Source organism: Anopheles coustani, assembly GCF_943734705.1.
Source record: "Anopheles coustani chromosome X unlocalized genomic scaffold, idAnoCousDA_361_x.2 X_unloc_27, whole genome shotgun sequence".
Taxonomy (NCBI): domain Eukaryota; kingdom Metazoa; phylum Arthropoda; class Insecta; order Diptera; family Culicidae; genus Anopheles; species Anopheles coustani.
In genome coordinates, this window is record NW_026525134.1 from 250481 (window position 1) to 270000 (window position 19520).

Sequence of the window (19520 nt, forward strand, 5' to 3'; positions counted from 1 at the left end):
GAACAAGTATGGAAAAAACAGGGTAAGGTACCAAGTACCATTAATAACTTCGGCTGTAGATGGCCGAGCGAGGCAAACGGCTCACCGTTGGAAAGGTCTTGGGGAGACCTATCTACCCTGAAAGTTTTATGAGGCTGAGTTGAAAGACCACGGAGATATTAGGTGATGATGGTCCAATTCGGGGACCAAGTCGCAGGAAATGGCACTTGACCAAAATCACCCTTGGAAGGTGAATACCGGCTTACCGGTAAGAGATAGCGACTTGGCGTAGAATATTCATAAGTTGGGCGTGTAGAGACGCAACTTTCATTATATGGGGGCAACCCGGTCAGGGTGCTCCAAGTCGGTCGTTTGGTCGGTATATGGTTTGGGCCGACCACATGGTGTACCAAGTTGAGGTATCTTTCATGAATTATAACTCGGTCAGTTTGCCACCGAGCGACAAGTTGCGGTGTGTTTTGGAATGGTCTTGAGTGGGACTATCAAGCAAAAATACAAACAGAATATCAGCTTGTCCATGGCCGAAGCTATTAGTGAAACATATAGCAAAATGGGTCCGAAAACGAATGAAATGGGACTTGGACCAAGAATAACGGCAAGTTAGAGAAGAGATAGCAAGTTGGCGTAGAACAATTATATTTAGTGCATGGTATGACCAACAAAAAAGTATATGGGGCAAAGGTGCTGGCTGGCCTCCAAAGTGGAGATATGGGCGATACAAAGTTTGTACCCAAGTATGGCAAAAACTGGTAGAGGTACCTTTCATGAATTACTGCTCAGGCTGTATGGCACTTAGCGGGACGCTTGGCTCTGGTATGGAATAGTCTTGAGAGGGACTATCAAGGAAAAATACGAACAAAAAATCACCATGTCCACGGACGAAGGTATTAGCGAAACTTAGAGCGAAATTGCGACCAAGTCGCTGGAAATGGCCCTTGGACCAAGTATACCGTCAAGGCGGTACGAGATAGCGAGTTGACGTAGAACATTTATAAGTTTGCCTACAAGAGACAAAAGTTTAGTTATATGGGGCCAACCCGCTCAGGGTTGTCCAAGTCGGTCATATGGCTGATCGAAATTTTCGACCAAGTACTGAGAAAACAGGGTAAGGTACCGTGTACCTCGAATAACTTCGGCTGTAGATGTCCGAGCGAGGCGAACGGCATAGCGTTGGAAAGGTCTTGAGGTGCTCTAGGCACCCTGAAAGTATGAGAAAGCTATCTGGAAAACTTGTGGAGATATTAGAGAAACATAGGGCCCAAAAGATACCAAGTCGCAGGAAATGGGCCCTCCATGAACACCCTAAAATCCCAATTACGGCTAAGTTGCAGGCCAGCTAGCGAAGTGAAATGTTCTAGGCATAACTAGAACACGTTAAGGCGCAACTTTTTGAATAAGAACTTTTTTCGATATCTGGTCCCCAAAGGGGGGATATGGGCGATCCAAGGATTTTTCCAAGTTTCGGTACTTTTTACGGTATCGCTCATAGCTCCGGCTGTAAGCAAGCAAATGACAATCTAAGACATGATTTGGAAAGGTATTGAGTAGTACTAACTTACGTTAGAACACAGCGAAGCGCTATCGGTTCATGGCAAGGCCGATATAAACAGTCAAAGATGAAAAATGTTGATAAAATGAACAAAAATTACCTTGGTACGCGAATAGCGGCCAGGGATGAAGAGGTACGAAGTTGGTGTAGAAAAATTATAATTAGGGCTTGGTACGCTCTAAAAGTTTGCCGAAGACCGCAAAGCGCTCAGACCCATAGAAAGTGGCCATTTGGGCCGAACAGTGCATGCAAAGAGGTGAAAATGCAAAAATTGCACTTTGGGGGGCGATTTGCGGGGGGAAGGAGGGGTCGGAGGGCAAAATGTCCCTTGACCAAAAAGTTTTATCTCGTCGAGATCTACAACATTGCCGAAGACCGCAAAGCGCTAGCTCGCAATCGAAAAATCGAGAATTTGAAAATTTTCTAAGTCTTGGGCTCCCTAAGGAAAAGTTTCAAAAATCACGTTTGTCCCCAATTTTGAAGGGGAAGGAGTCGGTTCCGGGGCATGGTGTCTTCGGCAAAAAGTCTTATCTTTTTGCGTACTTTCGACTAGTTCAATAAAAATTTTTGACCCAAAATTTGTTCGGCGGACCCCTAGGTCGAAAAACCCGAAAAAAGTCGAAAAAAGTCGAAAATGTCGAAAAATGAGAAAACCTCATATTCGGACTCTACACGAGCCCCAGATATTGAAAAGTGAAATCCGCGGTCGATTTGGAACAAAAAATTTACCTAGGCAAAGTTGTATGGAGGTAGGGACCCCTGAGAAAAAAGTTTGGTCCCGAGGCTCCTTGGACCACCAAGTCCCTAGGTCGGACCAAAATCGGAAAAAATCCGACCAAAGTCGAAAGTGTCGAAAATTTTAAAAAACCCCTTTTGGGGCCCTATGGCCTCCCTAGATAATGAAAAGTGAGGTCCGCGGCCGATCCGGAAGAAAAACTTGACCTAGGCAAACTTGTATGACGGTGGGGACCCAAAAAAATTTCGATGAGTGTAGTTTAGACAGGCCGGAAAATGTATCGGTGGTCCGTATCAAGGGACGTCTTTTAGTTCCATGGGGTGGTGGTCGTCGAACAAAGTCGCCTAGGTCGACCACCAGAAAGACCAGTCGTGTTGTAATGGATGTTTTGACCACTTTACTAGGGAAACCTAGTAGGTCGAAGCAAATTTGGGGTTCGAGATGAGTTGGTGAAAGTTGGTCCAACCTAGGTGTGCTTGGTGGAGGTTGACCATGAAAGTAGAGCATGATAGGAATGACCATAACTTTGGTTCTAGATGTCGGATCGGTACACTTGAGGCAGTTTTGGAAAGGTGAAGGCCTGCTCTAGCTATGTTTCCTACCAAGCTGAGCGCCTACTAGTGACCCGGAGGAGGTATTAAGGGTCAAAGGCAAAAAGGGGTACCCTAAAGTGCATGTGACCAAGAAAATGGGAAAAACGGTATCGCCTATAGCTCAGGCTGTATGGCTCGGATCGGAAAGCTTGGATATGCGTTGGAAAGGTCTTGACGAGCGCTAGCTATGTGTCCTACCAAGCGAAGCGCTAGGTGTTGAGCAAGTCGGTCATATTAGAGGGCAAAGGTGAAAAATGGTGGTTTAGAGGCGAAAATTCACCTTATGATCGAAAATAGCGGGCGAACGATAAGAGCTACGAACACGGCGTAGAACAATCATAAGTACGTTACCACAAGACCTAACTTTGGCCAATATAGAGCGAGAAGATCGGAGGTACCCAACAGGGTGATATGGTTGGTTCAAAGTTGGACCAAAACGAGACTTGAGAAATGGGTTGAAACACGGTATCGCGAATAACTCAGGCTGTATGGAACGGATCGACAAGCTAAGATCAGTGTTGGAAAGGTCGAACCGAGCGCTAACTATAATCCCAAACAACCGAAGCGCTAAGTGTTGAGCAAAACTGAGTTATTAAGCGACAAAGTGGAAAAATAATACCAAAATTTCCAAAAATCACACAAGACCAAGAATACCGAGCAGGCGGTAAGAGATAGCGGGTTGACGTAGAATACTTATAAGTTTGCCTCTACGAGACCTAAAAGTCGTCCATAGACAGCGAGAAGATCGGACCACTCTGGAAGGGTGATACGAGTGGTCAAAAATTGGCAAAAATGAAACATGGCTAAAATGGATTTGACTTGTGCACCGTATAGCTCCGGCTGTATGGCATGGATTGTTAAGCTAGGATATGTTTTGGAAAGGTAACACCCAGCGCTAGATACGACTAGAAGAAAGCAAAGCGCTAACTAGCATGATTTGGAAGTTATTAAGTGTCAAAGTCGAAAAATGTTACCAAAATTGAAACTCGAGTACATTGGGCCAAAAAGTACAAGTTGTGAAATTTGGACTTACGAGTAAAATACCGAGCAGGCGGTAAGAGATAGAGACTTGGTGTAGAACAATTATATGTTGGGCATGTTATAACCTATATTTGGCCCGAACATAGTGACGAGATCGGTGGTACCCAAAAGGGTGGTACAGGTGTTAGATGGTTTTCCCAGAGCATAAGCTCCACATGATATGGAAAACGGGAAACATCATAACTTCGGCTGTATGGCATGGAATGGAACGAACAAGGTATCGATGGAAAGAGAAAAGGTAGCGCTAACTATAATTCCTACCAAGCAAAGCGCTAGCATGTGACCGTTCGGGTGTTATTGTGAGTCAAAGTCAGAAATTGTTACCACGAGAGGCGAAAATCCGACTAAGTCCATGAATACCGGGCTGGCGGTAAGAGATACGGCTTGGCCGTAGAACATTTATAAGTTGGCCAATACAAGACCTAAGTTTCGTCCATAGACGACAAGAAGATCGAAGATACGTGAAGGTGAGATATGGGCGTCCCAAAGTGGGCCTTTGAAAAAGTGACAAACTTCCCTTATAACAGCATACACCAAATATCTCTGGCTCTATGGCACCGAATAAGAAGTTGAGGTCAGCGATAGAAAGGTGATAGTCAGCGCTAAATATCATACGAACAGAGTGAAGCGCTAAAGGGAAAGGATCTTGGTGATATAAGGTGACAAAGTCGAGAAAAGTTGCCTCAAAATCATGAAAAATGTGAAAAAATGGCTAAGTCCCGGGTGCCTTAAGGGCAGGTTGATCGAATGTACCGAGCTGGCGGTACGAGATAGAGACTTGGTGTAGAACAATTATATGTTTGGCATGGCAAGACCTACATTTGGTCAATACAAAGTGAGAAGATCAAAGAAACCCGTAAGGGTGATATTGGTGTCCAAAGGTAAAAAGCACTAAGTCTTGGGAAACTTATATGAAGAAAAAGGACCCTGATGGGTCATATAGGATGGATCGAAAAATCGGCTAAGTCCCAAAATGGGGATGTCAGAACTACACTCAAATGTTACCACACCAAGCAAGGCAAACTTATATGAAGCAAAGGACCCTGATGGGTCATATGGTATTGGTCGAAAAATCGGCTAAGTCCCAAAATGGGGATGTCAGAACTACACTCATGTGTTACCACACCAAGCAAGGCAAACTTATATGAAGCAAAGGACCCTGATGGGTCATATGGTATTGATCGAAAAATCGGCTAAGTCCCAAAATGGGGATGTCAGAACTACACTCAAATGTTACCACACCAAGCAAGGCAAACTTATATGAAGCAAAGGACCCTGATGGGTCATATGGTATTTTACGAAAAATCGGCTAAGTCCCAAAATGGTGATGTCAGAACTACACTCAAATGTTACCACACCAAGCAAGGCAAACTTATATGAAGCAAAGGACCCTGATGGGTCATATGGTATTGATCGAAAAATCGGCTAAGTCCCAAAATGGGGATGTCAGAACTACACTCAAATGTTACCACACCAAGCAAGGCAAACTTATATGAAGGCAAGGACCCTGATGGGTCATATGGTATTTTACGAAAAATCGGCTAAGTCCCAAAATGGTGATGTCAGAACTACACTAAAATGTTACCACACCAAGCAAGGCAAACTTATATGAAGGCAAGGACCCTGATGGGTCATATGGTATGGATCGAAAAATCGGCTAAGTCCCAAAATGGGGATGTCAGAACTACACTCAAATGTTACCACACCAAGCAAGGCAAACTTATATGAAGCAAAGGACCCTGATGGGTCATATGGTATTTTACGAAAAATCGGCTAAGTCCCAAAATGGGGATGTCAGAACTACACTCAAATGTTACCACACCAAGCAAGGCAAACTTATATGAAGCAAAGGACCCTGATGGGTCATATGGTATTTTACGAAAAATCGGCTAAGTCCCAAAATGGGGATGTCAGAACTACACTCAAATGTTACCACACCAAGCAAGGCAAACTTATATGAAGGAAAGGACCCTGATGGGTCATATGGTATTTTACGAAAAATCGGCTAAGTCCCAAAATGGGGATGTCAGAACTACACTCAAATGTTACCACACCAAGCAAGGCAAACTTATATGAAGGCAAGGACCCTGATGGGTCATATGGTATTTTACGAAAAATCGGCTAAGTCCCAAAATGGGGATGTCAGAACTACACTCAAATGTTACCACACCAAGCAAGGCAAACTTATATGAAGGCAAGGACCCTGATGGGTCATATGGTATTTTACGAAAAATCGGCTAAGTCCCAAAATGATGATGTCAGAACTACACTAACAAGTTACCACACCAAGCAAGGCAAACTTATATGAAGCAAAGGACCCTGATGGGTCATATGGTATTTTACGAAAAATCGGCTAAGTCCCAAAATGAGGATGTCAGAACTACACTAAAAAGTTACCACACCAAGCAAGGCAAAGTACCTAGGTGAACCCTAGGAAGAAACACGGACCAAGTCAGATGGCCTAAGTCAATAGAACAAGTGACCTAGGCAAAGTTGTATGGCGCTGAGGACCCTGAAAAATCTGGTTAGTGTAGTTTAGACAGGGTAGGTTTTTGGGTCGGCCGAACCCCCTTATTTTGGGTTTTGGCCTCATCAAGAAGCTACACCTAGGCAAACTGCCTAGGGTGAAAGTGCGAAGACCAATCGAATAGTAAGACAAGTTTTGACCGATCGCCCTAGGCAAGCTTGTATGAAGAAAGGGACCCTAAGGGTCATATGGAAATACATGAAAAATCGGCTAAGTCCCAAAATTGGGATGTCAGAACTACACTAAAAAGTTACCACATCAAGCAAGGCAAACTACCTAGGTGAACCCTAGCAAGAAACACGGACCAAGTCAGATGGCCTAAGTCAAGAGTGCAAGTGACCTAGGCAAAGTTGTATGACGGTGAGGACCCTGAAAAATCTGGTAAGTGTAGTTTAGACAGGGGAGGTTTTTGGGTCGGCTGAACCTCCTTATTTTGGGTTTTGACCTCCTCAAGAAGCTACACCTAGGCAAACTGCCTAGGGTGAAAGTGCGAAGACCAATCGAATAGTAAGACAAGTTTTGACCGATCGCCCTAGGCAAGCTTGTATGAAGAAAGGGACCCTATGGGTCATATGGAAATACATGAAAAATCGGCTAAGTCCCAAAATTGGGATGTCTGAACTACACTAAAAAGTTACCACATCAAGCAAGGCAAAGTACCTAGGTGAACCCTAGCAAGAAACACGGACCAAGTCAGATGGCCTAAGTCAAGAGAACAAGTGACCTAGGCAAAGTTGTATGACGGTGAGGACCCTGAAAAATCTGGTTAGTGTAGTTTAGACAGGGGAGGTTTTTGGGTCGGCTGAACCTCCTTATTTTGGGTTTTGACCTCCTCAAGAAGCTACACCTAGGCAAACTGCCTAGGGTGAAAGTGCGAAGACCAATCGAATAGTAAGACAAGTTTTGACCGATCGCCCTAGGCAAGCTTGTATGAAGAAAGGGACCCTATGGGTCATATGGAAATACATGAAAAATCGGCTAAGTCCCAAAATTGGGATGTCTGAACTACACTAAAAAGTTACCACAGCAAGCAAGGCAAAGTACCTAGGTGAACCCTAGGAAGAAACACGGACCAAGTCAGATGGCCTAAGTCAAGAGTACAAGTGACCTAGGCAAAGTTGTATGACGGTGAGGACCCTGAAAAATCTGGTTAGTGTAGTTTAGACAGGGGAGGTTTTTGGGTCGGCTGAACCTCCTTATTTCGGGTTTTGACCTCCTCAAGAAGCTACACCTAGGCAAACTGCCTAGGGTGAAAGTGCGAAGACCAATCGAATAGTAAGACAAGTTTTGACCGATCGCCCTAGGCAAGCTTGTATGAAGAAAGGGACCCTATGGGTCATATGGAAATACATGAAAAATCGGCTAAGTCCCAAAATTGGGATGTCTGAACTACACTAAAAAGTTACCACAGCAAGCAAGGCAAAGTACCTAGGTGAACCCTAGGAAGAAACACGGACCAAGTCAGATGGCCTAAGTCAAGAGTACAAGTGACCTAGGCAAAGTTGTATGGCGCTGAGGACCCTGAAAAATCGGGTTAGTGTAGTTCAGACAGGGGAGGTTTCTGGGTCGGCTGAACCTCCTTATTTCGGGTTTTGGCCTCCTCAAGAAGACAGACCTAGGCAAACTGCCTAGGGTGAAAGTGCGAAGACCAATCGAATAGTAAGACAAGTTTTGACCGATCGCCCTAGGCAAGCTTGTATGAAGAAAGGGACCCTATGGGTCATATGGAAATACATGAAAAATCGGCTAAGTCCCAAAATTGGGATGTCTGAACTACACTAAAAAGTTACCACATCAAGCAAGGCAAAGTACCTAGGTGAACCCTAGGAAGAAACACGGACCAAGTCAGATGGCCTAAGTCAAGAGTACAAGTGACCTAGGCAAAGTTGTATGGCGCTGAGGACCCTGAAAAATCGGGTTAGTGTAGTTCAGACAGGGGAGGTTTCTGGGTCGGCTGAACCTCCTTATTTCGGGTTTTGGCCTCCTCAAGAAGACAGACCTAGGCAAAGTGCCTAGGGTGAAAGTGCGAAGACCAATCGAATAGTAAGACAAGTTTTGACCGATCGCCCTAGGCAAGCTTGTATGAAGAAAGGGACCCTATGGGTCATATGGAAATATACGAAAAATCGGCTAAGTCCCGAAATTGGGATGTCTGAACTACACTAAAAAGTTACCACATCAAGCAAGGCAAAGTACCTAGGTGAACCCTAGGAAGAAACACGGACCAAGTCAGATGGCCTAAGTCAAGAGTACAAGTGACCTAGGCAAAGTTGTATGGCGCTAAGGACCATGAAAAATCGGGTTAGTGTAGTTAAGACAGGGGAGGTTTCAGGGTCGGCTGGACCTCCTTATTTCGGGTTTTGGCCTCCTCAAGAAGACAGACCTAGGCGAACTGCCTAGGGTGAAAGTGCGAAGACCAATCGAATAGTAAGACAAGTTTTGACCGATCGCCCTAGGCAAGCTTGTATGAAGAAAGGGACCCTATGGGTCATATGGAAATATACGAAAAATCGGCTAAGTCCCAAAATTAGGATGTCTGAACTACACTAAAAAGTTACCACATCAAGCAAGGCAAAGTACCTAGGTGAACCCTAGGAAGAAACACGGACCAAGTCGGATGGCCTAAGTCAAGAGTACAAGTGACCTAGGCAAAGTTGTATGGCGCTGAGGACCCTGAAAAATCGGGTTAGTGTAGTTCAGACAGGGGAGGTTTCAGGTTCGGCCGAACCTCCTTATTTCGGGTTTTGGCCTCCTCAAGAAGACAGACCTTGGCGAACTGCCTAGGGTGAAAGTGCGAAGACCAATCGAATAGTAAGACAAGTTTTGACCGATCGCCCTAGGCAAGCTTGTATGAAGAAAGGGACCCTATGGGTCATATGGAAATATACGAAAAATCGGCTAAGTCCCAAAATTGGGATGTCAGAACTACACTATAAAGTTACCACATTAGCAAGGCAGACTTGTATGAAGAACGGGACCCTGGTGAAAGTAGCAAATATCCCAAACCGAACATGAATATTATACACACAAGAGTACGAACATAAAGGAACACGGACCAAGCATACCGAGAGAATCGGTACTATAGAACCCTCGTGGTTCTACACAAAGACTTTATGTTAGGGGTTCAAGCCCCATAGTACTCAAACGGTGACAGTAGCAAATATCCCAAAACGAACGTGAATCTTATTCACAAGAGTACGAACATAAAGGAACACGGACCAAGCGTACCGAGAGAATCGGTACTATAGAGCCCTCGTGGTTCTACACAAAGACTTTATGTTCGGGGTTCACACCCCAAATCGAACGTGGAATTTACTTTCTGATGGTCATGCGGTCGTCCAAAGGGGTCTAGTATCCTGGGATGACAAGCATCACGGGCACAGCTCGTATCAAAACAGTCGAAGAGGCCCGCGAAAGCTTGCTTTCCATGGCTATGCGATGCACAAATTGAGTTTACTCACCGTAGTATAAAACGAACGAACCGAACCTATCCGAGTAGGGATAATGGGCGCAGTAACATACTTCTGTGACCCAGCGAGAGTTGAACGAGGTGACATGAACTGTCAGTGGCTTATATCAGATGGGATACATACATGAGATTGCTTTCAAATCTACACTCGAAAACCTAACCAAGTAAAAGCGAACGTGGGGAGGATTCGAAACTGGTAACGAAATCTTAAGCTGGAAAGAGTCATCACTATGGATACATATTATGCGAAACCAATCAAGTGCTCAGTACTGATCCAAAACCTAAGAGCACTAGTGAACACCTTATTCTCACCCTAGTTCACATCCAAGTGATCGACCACGTGTGTGAAGCAAAGACCAATCGAATTCCTCAATGAACCGAACACTATGAACAAATGGCCAAAAACGTTATAACTATCCAAACATCCTACTATCTAGCGAAAGTCATCACGATGGAACCATACCATGATCTTTAACCTATAGCGCTCACCATATTCCTACCCAGAGTGCAAGTGAACAGATTGCCCACCCGTACCCAGTTCACAACCACGTGATCGACTAACATACCGAGGTTACCACAAGTCAAAGTTATACGTTTACAAGCGCAAGACCAATCGAAAACCCCGAAAGCAATCTCGACCCAAAATGTATTATCCGTGAGTGTAGTCGAGTCTCGTACTCGTCATCTGTAATCGTCGGATAGAATATCCAGTACACGGTTGTCTTTCCAAATGAAATCTACATACAGAACTCGCTCTTGGCAAATGGGTGGCAATGGCGCAATCAGGAGCGAGTTCCCGTCCGGGTGCCAAGTGATTGGCAAATGTCTGGGGGAAAGCAACCATATGTTGATTTGTCTGTTAGTGTACTGGGTGTTTGAGGTATGTAGTATCCACGCTTGGTTGGGTGTGTCAGAGGACCATGGATGCGTTCACAACCCCAATTGGGGTACATCGGGAATGATTTTGTGGAACCGATGTGCCCGGCACACACTAAGTTTTGTTGCAAGTTAATAGTGTGCCATGTCCGGGGGGGTTGTGATTAAACTCTGGTGAATTGCGTACTGTGGTGATTGGGGTATGAAAGCCCCGCAGTTGCAATGATCGGACGCGCCTAGCGTGTCCTTTAGTTGATGGTAGGGAAATGAAGGCCCTTGTCAGCTCACCTAAGTATTCATGGAAGTTTGGCATAAGGTCGCTGTGGTAGGGGTATGAAGGCCCCGTCAGCGCATGCACAATCGGGCGCACGAGCGCTTAGCGGAGTCGAATGCCGCTCAAGTGCCGGTCCGGTGCATCGGGTGTGTGTGATACGAGGGCAATGAGGTTCGCACGGGGGCTCGCCTCCCGTGTGCTACCGGACTTGACAACATATAGAACGTGGTGTTTGCTCCTCCGGGTGCAATGGGACAATGAACATTCGAACGCAAAGTCGGAATTCTGGTTGATCCTACCAGTAATATACGCTCGTCTCAAAGGTTAAGCCATGCATGTCTAAGTACAAACAGATTTAATGTGAAACCGCATAAGGCTCAGTATAACAGCTATAATTTACGAGATCATCAACCTAGTTACTTGGATAACTGTGGAAAATCTAGAGCTAATACATGCAACATGCCAGGACCCTCGCGGGAACTGGTGCACTTATTAGTCAAACCAATCGCGGGTTCTCCGTGTCATTGAGTTGAAGTCTGGATAATGATGCTGATCGTATGGTCTCGCACCGACGACAGATCTCGCAAATATCTGCCCTATCAACTATGGATGGTAGTATAGAGGACTACCATGGTTGCAACGGGTAACGGGGAATCAGGGTTCGATTCCGGAGAGGGAGCCTGAGAAATGGCTACCACATCCAAGGAAGGCAGCAGGCGCGTAAATTACCCAATCCCGGGACGGGGAGGTAGTGACGAGAAATAACAATATGAAACTCTTTAATGATGTTTCATAATTGGAATGAGTAGAGCATAAATCCTTCTACGAGGATCAAGTGGAGGGCAAGTCTGGTGCCAGCAGCCGCGGTAATTCCAGCTCCACTAGCGTATATTAAAATTGTTGCGGTTAAAACGTTCGAAGTTGATACTTGTCCAACACAGTCCGGCTCCGCCGACCCGGTCAACCCGTGGTCGGTGGGCCAAGTCGGAATCTGGTTGCGACTCAATGGTGTGGTAGGGCACCAAGTCTGTGTCATGGTGTGCCCTTCAACGGGTGCAAGTGTAACATAGAGCTCGACCGCTCACGTTTACCTTGAACAAATTAGAGTGCTTAAAGCAGGGTGCCCAAACGCCCTAGAATAATCTTGCATGGAATAATGGAATACGACCTTGGTCTAATCTTTCATTGGTTTGTACTCAGACCGGAGGTAATGATTAACAGAAGTAGTTGGGGACACTAGTATTACGGCGCGAGAGGTGAAATTCGTAGACCGTCGTAAGACTAACTAAAGCGAAGGCATTTGTCAAGGATGCTTTCTTTAATCAAGAACGAAAGTTAGAGGATCGAAGGCGATTAGATACCGCCCTAGTTCTAACCGTAAACGATGCCAACTAGCAATTGGGAGACGCTACAACCAGGTGCTCTCAGTAGCTTCCGGGAAACCAAAGTCAGGTTCCGGGGGAAGTATGGTTGCAAAGTTGAAACTTAAAGGAATTGACGGAAGGGCACCACAATGAAATGGAGCTTGCGGTTCAATTTGACTCAACACGGGAAAACTTACCAGGTCCGAACTTATGGAGGTGAGACAGATTAATAGCTCTTTCTCAAATTTAAGGGTAGTGGTGCATGGCCGTTCTTAGTTCGTGGATTGATTTGTCTGGTTAATTCCGATAACGAACGTGACTCACATATGCTAACTAGAACGCAGTCAGCGTTAATGCGTCGATGCCGATTGGAACGGGTTAGGACCTTTCGGTGGAGTATGACCTGACACCTTCGCTGTTCGTGTGCGCAAGTGCACTTACGGTACGCTGCTTAGCAGGACAATTTGTGTTTAGCAAAATGAGATCGAGCGATAACAGGTCCGTGATGCCCTTAGATGTTCTGGGCTACACGCGTGCTACAATGTGGGTAGCAGCGTGTCTCCTATTCCGAGAGGAACGGGAAATCACTCAAATACTCACTTAGTAGGGATTATGGATTGCAATGGTCCATATGAACTCGGAACTTCTAGTAAGTGCTGGTCATCAGCCAGCGTTGAATACGTCCCTGCCCTTTGTACACACCGCCCGTCGCTACTACCGATGGATTATTTAGTGAGGTCTTTGGAGATGATCGTTCGCTGGATCCTCGTGAACCGCGTCTGCTTTATCGAAGTTGACCGAACTTGATGATTTAGAGGAAGTAAAAGTCGTAACAAGGTTTCCGTAGGTGAACCTGCGGAAGGATCATTAGTGGCCAAGTGATCCTTCCAGAAGTCCGAACCTGCGGGTTGAGACTTCGGCACAAGTTGCCATATGATAATTGACGAAACACTATAGAAGTCCGAACCTGCGGGTTGAGACTCAGGCACAAGTTGCCATATGAAAGTTGACGAAACACTAACAAGTCCGAACCTGCGGGTTGAGACTTAGGCACAAGTTGCCATATGATAATTGACGAAACACTATAGAAGTCCGAACCTGCGGGTTGAGACTTAGGCACAAGTTGCCTTATATAAAACTTCGAACAAATACACAAGTCCGAACCTGCGGGTTGAGACTTAGGCACAAGTTGCCATATGATAGTTGACGAAACACGTTAGAAGTCCGAACCTGCGGGTTGAGACTTCGGCACAAGTTGCCATATGAACATTGACGAAACACTATGAAGTCCGAACCTGCGGGTTGAGACTTAGGCACAAGTTGCCTTATATATAACTTCGAACAAATACACAAGTCCGAACCTGCGGGTTGAGACTTAGGCACAAGTTGCCTTATATATAACTTCGAACAAATACACAAGTCCGAACCTGCGGGTTGAGACTTAGGCACAAGTTGCCTTATACATACATTGGCCAAATAAACAGAAGTCCGAACCTGCGGGTTGAGACTTAATGCGATCTAGATACCAAGTTGACATCCAATACCTGTTGAGCAAAACCAAAGATTCCCTGTTCTCGAATGAATACACTATATAACAGGGAATCATGAAGAAATCAAGCAAGCGTGAAACAAAGTCATCACTTGGGCATGCTCGATAGCCAACCACATGACATTAACCTAAGAGAGCATGCAAACCACATGATACCTATAAACGATTAACCCGCCCTAGTTCAATCGTTCGCCAAGTGATGACTTCAGTATGGCTAAGAGAAAAACTTTTAAATGGGAAAAACTCTAAGTCCGAACCTCCGGGTTGAGACTTTCCGCGTCCGGAGGTACGCGTACCGCCTACCCGAAAGATGGTGAATCAGGGGTGTCCGATCAGCAATGGTCGGATGCCCCGTCGTAGTCCAACTATGACAATCAAAGTCAAGACCTCCGGGTTGAGACTTTCCGCGTCCGGAGGTACGCGTACCGCCTACCCGAAAGATGGTGTGCTTCTGGGGTATTCGATGAGTCGGATACCCCGTCGTAGTCCAACTATGACAATACAAAGTCAAGACCTCCGGGTTGAGACTTCCGCGTCGGAGGTGCGCGCACCGCCTACCCGAAAGATGATGAATCAGGGGTGTTCGATCAGCAATGGTCGGATGCCCCGTCGTAGTCGAACTATGACAATCAAAGTCAAGACCTCCGGGTTGAGACTTTCCGCGAGTACAAGCATAAAGGAACACGGACCAAGCCGTACCGAGAGAATCGGTACTAGAGCCCTTGTGGTTCTACATTGAGAGAGCCCTCGTGGTTCTCATTAGGGGCTTTATGCAAGTCGTACTCAATACTGTGGTGTGAAGTATAAAGTAGTCCTCGCCTGGTCCACGCTGCTTCGGCGGTCCTGGGTAAGATAGTTAATTCTAGCTTGCCCTATAGTGGAATGAGGACACTTAATGCTTCGTCTTTTAGCGGCGGCTAGACTCCTCCTCACGGGGAACGAGTTGACGCGCACAGCGGCGGCTTACGCACTATGGCAATCATGGATGCCTGAAGATTCCGTGAAGTTCTCCCCTGGTCCACGCTGCCTCGGCAGTCCTGGGTAAAATGGAATATTTCCAGCTTGCCCTATAGTGGAAGAGGACTATCCAACAATACAAAGTCAAGACCTCCGGGTTGAGACTTTCCGCGTCGGAGGTGCGCGCACCGCCTATCCGAAAGATGGTGTAACAGGGGTGTTCGATCAGCAATGGTCGGATGCCCCGTCATAGTCCAACTATGACAACCAAAGTCAAGACCTCCGGGTTGAGACTTTCCGCGTCCGGAGGTACGCGTACCGCCTACCCGAAAGATGGTGTGCTTCTGGGGTATTCGATGAGTCGGATACCCCGTCGTAGTCCAACTATGACAATACAAAGTCAAGACCTCCGGGTTGAGACTTCCGCGTCCGGAGGTACGCGTACCGCCTACCCGAAAGATGGTGTGCTTCTGGGGCATTCGATGAGTCGGATACCCCGTCGTAGTCCAACTATGACAATCAAAGTCAAGACCTCCGGGTTGAGACTTTCTAAGAGTACAAGCATAAAGGAACACGGACCAAGCCGTACCGAGAGAATCGGTACTAGAGCCCTTGTGGTTCTACATTGAGAGAGCCCTCGTGGTTCTCATTAGGGGCTTTATGCAAGAAGTACTCAATACTGTGGTGTGAAGTATAAAGTATAGAGTCCTCCACTGGTCCACGCTGCTCCGGCGGTCCTGGGTAAGATAGTTCATTCTAGCTTGCCCTATGTGGAAGAGGACTCAATACCCTACCTGTTGAGCTTGAAACAAAGTCATCACTTGGGCATGCTCATATTGCCATACACAATTACATTATATTCGAATGAGCATGCAAGCGACCCTATATAGACCGAACCAAAACGATAGATACCGCCGTAGTTCACCCCCACCAAGTGATGACTTCAGTATGGCTAGTGTGTGAAGTATAAAGTATAGTCCTCCCCTGGTCCACACTGCTTCGGCGGTCCTGGGTAAGATAGTTAGTTCTAGCTTGCCCTATGTGGAAGAGGACACAATACTTAATACTTAGAGTACAAGCATAAAGGAACACGGACCAAGCCGTACCGAGAGAATCGGTACTAGAGCCCTCGTGGTTCTACATTGAGAGAGCCCTCGTGGTTCTCATTAGGGGCTTTATGCAAGTCGTACTCAATACTGTGGTGTGAAGTATAAAGTATAGAGTCCTCCACTGGTCCACGCTGCTCCGGCGGTCCTGGGTAAGATAGTTCATTCTAGCTTGCCCTATGTGGAAGAGGACTCAATACCCTACCTGTTGAGCTTGAAACAAAGTCATCACTTGGGCATGCTCATATTGCCATACAATATTCCATTATCTACTAATGAGCATGCAGCTATATGATTATAACCTGTAAACGATTACCCCGCCGTAGTTCAGCGCTTCAACCAAGTGATGACTTCAGTATGGCTAGTGTGTGAAGTATAAAGTATAGTCCTCCCCTGGTCCACACTGCTTCGGCGGTCCTGGGTAAGATAGTTAGTTCTAGCTTGCCCTATGTGGAAGAGGACACCATACTTAATACTGTGGTGTAATGAACAAAGTATAGTCCTCCACTGGTCCACGCTGCTTCGGCGGTCCTGGGTAAGATAGTTAGTTCTAGCTTGCCCTATGTGGAAGAGGGCATACAAGACAAAGTATAGTTCTCCCCTGGTCCACGCTGCTTCGGCGGTCCTGGGTAAGATAGTTAATTCTAGCTTGCCCTATGTGGAAGAGAGCATACATGAACCAAGAACGAAGGTTATGATCGAGGAATGATTCGACAACTAACCGATGGTATGAAATGTGAAGAATTCAAGCAAGCACACAATCAAGTCATCACTTGGGCATGCTCGATAGCCAACCCTATGACATTAACCTAGTAGAGCATGCGAAAACCAATATATATGTAAACGATGCCCCTCCCTAGTTCAGCGCTTCAACCAAGTGATGACTTCAGAATGGCTAAATCAAATCGGTTCAAAACATACCATCGGTACCCTATTGAAACACACAAGTCGATATCAAACCTCATGATTGTGTAGTCCTCCACTGGTCCACACTGCTCCGGCGGTCCTGGGTAAGATAGTTCATTCTAGCTTGCCCTATGTGGAAGAGGGCACATTACTCAATACTGTGGTGTTATGAACAAAGTATAGTCCTCCACTGGTCCACGCTGCTTCGGCGGTCCTGGGTAAGATAGTTAGTTCTAGCTTGCCCTATGTGGAAGAGGGCATACAAGACAAAGTATAGTTCTCCCCTGGTCCACGCTGCTTCGGCGGTCCTGGGTAAGATAGTTAATTCTAGCTTGCCCTATGTGGAAGAGAGCATACATGAACCAAGAACGAAGGTTATGATCGAGGAATGATTCGACAACTAACCGATGGTATGAAATGTGAAGAATTCAAGCAAGCACACAATCAAGTCATCACTTGGGCATGCTCGATAGCCAACCTCATGACATTAACCTAGTAGAGCATGCGAAAACCAATATATATGTAAACGATGCCTCCCTAGTTCAGCGCTTCAACCAAGTGATGACTTCAGAATGGCTAAATCAAATCGGTTCAAACCATACCATCGGTATCCTATTGAAACACACAAGTCGATATCAAACCTCATGATTGTGTAGTCCTCCACTGGTCCACGCCGCTTCGGCCGTCCTGGGTAAAATGGAACATTCCAGCTTGCCCTATGTGGAAGAGGGCACATTACTCAATACTGTGGTGTGAAGTATAAAGTTCAGTTCTCCCCTGGTCCACGCTGCTTCGGCGGTCCTGGGTAAGATAGTTCATTCTAGCTTGCCCTATGTGGAAGAGGACACTTCATACTTCGTCTCTAAGCGGCGGCTTGACTCCTCCCTACGGGGAACGGGTTTACGCGCACAGCGGCGGCTTACGCACTATGGCAGTCATGGATGCCTTACGTTTCTATGAAAAGTGTGTTCCTCCCCTGGTCCACGCTGCTTCGGCAGTCCTGGGTAAGATAGTTAGTTCTAGCTTGCCCTATGTGGAAGAGGACACGTAGACTTACTGTGGTGTGAAGTATAAAGTTCAGTTCTCCCCTGGTCCACGCCGCTTCGGCCGTCCTGGGTAAAATGGATTCATCCAGCTTGCCCTATGTGGAATGAGGACACTTTATGCTTCGTCTCTAAGCGGCGGCTTGCTCCTCCCTACGGGGAACGGGTATACGCGCACAGCGGCGGCTTACGTTATGGCAGTCATGGATGCCTTACGTTTCCATGAAAAGTGTGTTCCTCCCCTGGTCCACGCTGCTTCGGCAGTCCTGGGTAAGATAGTTAGTTCTAGCTTGCCCTATGTGGAAGAGGACACGTAGACTTACTGTGGTGTGAAGTATAAGGTTCAGTTCTCCCCTGGTCCACGCCGCTTCGGCCGTCCTGGGTAAAATGGATTCATCCAGCTTGCCCTATGTGGAATGAGGACACTTTATGCTTCGTCTCTAAGCGGCGGCTTGCTCCTCCCTACGGGGAACGGGTATACGCGCACAGCGGCGGCTTACGCAAGTTAGTCACCCTCGGCAGTGGATCACTCGGCTCATGGATCGATGAAGACCGCAGCTAACTGCGCGTCATAATGTGAACTGCAGGACACATGAACATTGATAAGTTGAACGCATATTGCACGTCGTGGGAACCTACCATGATGTACAGATGACTGAGCGCTTATATTTGAGAAATGTATCGCATACATTTAACTACGCCGTGACACCCGTCACGAGACGTGCACCATGATGTTAACTAGGGTCGCGACGACCCGCTAGCATTAAAGAACCCGTGGTTTACAATATACTGGCATTGGAATTCGAAGTATTTAGAGCGTCCGTGTTCCCGCGTGAGGCGGAAGTACGAGGAGAAGGCGTGCTTGTGGTGTCTGTGGTGGTGTTTACTGATGTCTAGCTTCAGCTTATTTATTTATTTAAATAGAAGCGAAGATGTCAAAGTAGCGTCGAAGCAGCAGCGGTAGCACAAATGATTCAAGTATGGAAGTTGACCAAAGGAACACAAACAAACTAGCGTATGGGCAATGGAAGGTATCAGTGAGTTAAACCACACGCGGGCTAACAGCCCGTTAACCGAGTCCAACGGTACATATTGGACATTGAAACAAAGTAGTCGCAAGCCAGATGTGACGATAACAACCGCAAGGTACATAAGCCTCAGTTCATGTGTGACAACCCCCTGAATTTAAGCATATTAATAAGGGGAGGAAAAGAAACCAACCGGGATTCCCTGAGTAGCTGCGAGCGAAACGGGAGAAGCTCAGCACGTAGGGGTGGCGGCCAGTCCGTCTATCCGATTCCGTGTACTGGTGCGTCTCACTATCCGTCATCTTAGCGCTTTTCAAGTCCAACTTGAATGTGGCTCAGAACCCATAGAGGGTGATAGGCCCGTAGAACAGCGCCCGTTGGATGATGGACCGAGCGTGCCATGGAGTCGTGTTGCTTGATAGTGCAGCACTAAGTGGGAGGTAAACTCCTTCTAAAGCTAAATACAACCATGAGACCGATAGTAAACAAGTACCGTGAGGGA

General features: G+C 46.4%; 2 non-coding genes across 2 annotated transcripts in view; both read left to right on the forward strand.

Moving 5' to 3' along the window:
* The first annotated feature begins 18500 nt into the window (after positions 1-18500).
* LOC131270405 (5.8S ribosomal RNA) lies at positions 18501-18655 on the forward strand. The gene has a single exon (XR_009179497.1). It is a non-coding gene; the product is annotated as a 5.8S ribosomal RNA (ribosomal RNA).
* Positions 18656-19142: 487 nt separating this feature from the next.
* LOC131270400 (large subunit ribosomal RNA) overlaps positions 19143-19520 on the forward strand; it is a 4091-nt gene continuing 3713 nt past the window's right edge. The window contains exon 1 of the ribosomal RNA XR_009179494.1: positions 19143-19520. This exon is cut by the window's right edge and continues 3713 nt beyond it. This is a non-coding gene — a ribosomal RNA (large subunit ribosomal RNA).